At 33.3% G+C, this 3,927-nt stretch overlaps 1 pseudogene; it reads right to left on the bottom strand.

Moving 5' to 3' along the window:
- Window positions 1-870: 870 nt before the first annotated feature.
- LOC101387210 (olfactory receptor 6C74-like) lies at window positions 871-1,808 on the bottom strand (annotated as a pseudogene).
- Window positions 1,809-3,927: the final 2,119 nt, after the last annotated feature.

The following is a 3,927-nucleotide window of genomic DNA, read 5'->3' as shown; positions in this document are numbered from 1 at the left end:
GAACAATGTGTAATAGTTATTAAACAGAAAAATTAAAAGTATATATAATCAGATTGAGTTGAAAAGGTAATTAAAATGAACTATCAGTAAACTCAATTAAATATAAAAAATCATTGCCTTCTAAATAGTGATATGGAGACATTTTTTAGGTATCTCATTAAGCTTGAACATGAATAATTCTATTGAGGTTCATTATTGTGTTTCTGACAACATCACATATTTAGTACAATATTTCCTAGAGGGTTAGAAAATCAGATTAATACTTATAGAGTTCACAAATGATCTTTAATGTGGGCACAAAGAAACTTTTATATGTTAGAAAAACATAGAGGCATTAGCTTTCTAAAATGAACTCATAGTGGCATTTTTTTTTCTTTTTGAGAGGAAGATTAGCCCTGAGCTAACGTCTGTTGCCAATCCTCCTCTTTTCTGCTGAGGAAGATTGGCCCTGGCCTAACATCTGTGCCCATCTTCCTCTACTTTATATGTGGGATGCTGCCACAGCATGGCTTGGTAAGTGGTGCGTAGGTCCACACCCTGGATCTGAACTTGCGAATCCCAGGCCTCCAAAGCGGAGAAAGCGAACTTAAGCACTATGCCACCAGGCCAGTCCCATAGTGGAATATTTTGAAGATGAACAAATCAGAGAAATAAATTTAAGAATGAAGTGAGTCTAGCAATGCATACGAGAACATCATGGATACCGATTATATGATTAAAAAGATAAAGATTCAGCAATACTTTAAATGATTGTAGGTGACTTCAATCACTATCATAACATAAAAATAAAAGACTATATTAAAAGAGTAGCTGATATAGGCTGTAATTTTCAATAAACTTTCATGGTATTCCATATGAAAGCCAAAGCTATTATTTTAAAGTAGTAAAGATGCATTTTTTTACTGTATCCTTCAGGGCTTGTTTGACTTGTTTATTTCTTAGAGTATATATAAAAGGATTTAATACGGTGCAACTGAAGTAGTGAGTACTTCTACACCCTTGTTTAAGGTTATCCTTTCCTCTGCAGAAGGTTTAATATACATAAAAATACAGCTGCCATAAGAGATAGAGACAACAATCATGTGGGAGGAACAGGTAGAAAAAGCCTTCTTCTTCTGCTGGACAGAAGGGATCTTCAGAATCGTTCTTATGATATTTGCATATGAGAACATTACCATTTCCAATGTAATCAGGAGTGTGACAGTGGCTAAAATAAAACTTAACAATTCTGTGACTCGTGTGTCTGTGCAGGAGAGTTTGAGGACAGGAGAATAGTCACAGGCAAAGTGGTCAATAGCATTGGCATCACAGAATTCCAACCCCAGGCCCATGATAAGTCCAGGCAAGATTGTTAACAACCCGGCCAACCAACAAGTAACAACCAGTTGGGTGCAGACTCTGTTGCTCATAATGGTTGTGTAATGAAGGGGTTTGCAGATTGCCACATAGCGGTCATAGGACATGGCAGCCAACAGGAAAAACTCTGATACACCCAAGAAGATGGTGAAAAACAATTGTGTCAAACAAGCATCATAGGAAATCGTTTTACCCATAGTGACTATGCTGATCAGGAATCTAGGGATGCAGACAGATGTCAATGATATTTCTAAGAAGGAAACATTCCAAAGGAAGAAATACATGGGTGTGTTGAGGTGGTAATCCAGCAGGGTGAGGAGGATAATGATCAGATTTCCAGTGACACTCAATAAATATGTTAGAAATAGAACAAGGAAAATCACAATTTGCCAGTTTGGGTCATCTGTCAGTCCCAGAAGAACAAATGTTGTCACCATTGTATGGTTTCACATGGTGAAGTTTCTTCTAATACCATTAGATCTAGGAAAAAAACAGATAATTAAAAATGCTTCACTAAATACAGATTTAAAAGTTATATCAAGAACCAAGTAACTCAACTGAAATACTTATGCTCTCTTATTCCTATGATTTTAACCATTTTATCTAGCAGTCAGAACCACAGGCTTAATCCTGCTTATTTCATCTCCTTTTCTGGATACCCATTTTCCCAATTCTCTTCAGATCCTCTTTACTTTGCAATAGAATGGCTATATTATCTCCTGTTATAAGCATCTGCAAGTTTCTCTGGTTTAAAATTTTGTCTCAGATACTGAGAAGTAATCTTACTGAATCTTTCTGAAATCTTACTGAATCCGCAAGAAAACATTCAGGTTGGCTCTGTTAATCTTCCTATTGTTAAAGTAAACTTCTGCTCAGTTTGTTTCAGCAAGGTAAATCTTTTCCTTATTCTTTTACATTTTTAACAGGTAGTCAGGACTGAACTTTTGTAATTAATCATTTCTTAAATGGTTACTTTCTGAAGATATATTTCTCCTTAGTTTTGGGGGTCTTTGGGACTGCCAGTTAGAACTTTTTTCAATGGAAATAAATTTTTATGAATTTTAGTACAACGTGAATCTCAAAATTACTATATAAAAATCAAGTTGAGATTTTGCATGGGATTTAGGGTTAATTTATTAATTGTTCAGTGAACGTCATCTTCGTTAATAGCTTTATCAATTTAAGAAATATTTTACATTCAGTAATATTAAAATACCCAATCCTTTACTAAATATGTCAGCCAAATTTTCAATAAAAACTACTGAGAATTATTGTTCATATTCTAATATATAAATTCAAACACTTTCAAATATGTACAGTGAATCTTGAATCATGTGTTACACAAACATTTTCTTTGTTTCTCTAATTCTGCATTTAATTGGTTTACTCTGTGTCACACATTCAGAATAGAATGGATTATATAGTAATTGCTTTGTACACAAAACAGCAAAATATTGAAAATACTTACTTTCTGTAAATTCTGCAAGAATTTTGGTTACTGACGCACTGTGAAATTTTTCATTTGTATCATTAACAAAAAATATATGAATTATTTTCCCAAAAAGATATGTATATTTTTCTAACCCATATTTTTCTTTGCTTCCCCACTCTCAAAGGAGACCTTATTTACATTAAAATCCAGGGATGTTAAATAATAAAGTTAAACATCTGTGGACCTCTCTCTTTCTTCCTCTCTCTATGTCCCTCTATTCATCATATGTGGCATGTGGCATTTTCAAACACATTTTTCTGATTTCCCTACAAATAGAAATGAATAACATCTGGGTTCAGCCCAACTAAAAATCTAGATATCTAAGTTAGTTATCCATAATCAAAAGAGTAGAGTTTGCATTTGTGTGTAAAGAGAATGCTGGTCACTCACTAGAGACTCTCTGAATTTTTCTTGAATAAAAATGCTTTTGTCTCCACATAGCCATAGATTTATCTCTGTTCTTTAATAGCAAAGAGCATGTTTACTTAGAACTAGTAAAGGGCCCTGGGAATTCTTAGGGAGATGATACTAATTGACTATTTTCATCATTAATGAAAAACAAAAACAAAATAAAGTTAAGTGTCTAGTTGTGGCATCTATAGGGAATCTTAAATGTTGATATTAAAATGGATTCTAATTCCTATAGTGGGAATTAAAAGGGCATATAAAGAACTTTTCACTTTTCAAAGTGACTGAGCTGAGACTGGTCCAAAGAAAGAAGTAAAATGGAGCTCTCTCACTCTCCATTCCAAATTAAGAATCAAGATAGGAATCTAGCTAATGACAGCATTGTCTATTACCTCTAAGTCACTAAATATTCACCAATTATATGTGTTTTTTTTCCTTAGGTCAAAAACACTTATTCTCTCCACACAACCTCTTAGCCTTAATATAACAACCTTTATCATACTGATAAATGTTAGCATATTTATTATATATAATATGGTGCACAGGAAAAGAATGGCATAACTGACTTTTTAGGAAGTAATTAATACTAGAAAAGTAATTAAATAAAATCCCTTTACAGAAAAATACATCAAGATTTTTGTCCATATGTCCTCTAATCCAAGGAAATGATT

This window comes from Ceratotherium simum, chromosome 17, assembly GCF_057802395.1.
Source record: "Ceratotherium simum simum isolate JZ-2026a chromosome 17, ASM5780239v1, whole genome shotgun sequence".
NCBI classification, from domain to species: Eukaryota; Metazoa; Chordata; class Mammalia; order Perissodactyla; family Rhinocerotidae; genus Ceratotherium; species Ceratotherium simum.
Note: the sequence above shows the minus strand (reverse complement) of the source record. Positions and strands in the feature narration are given on the sequence as shown.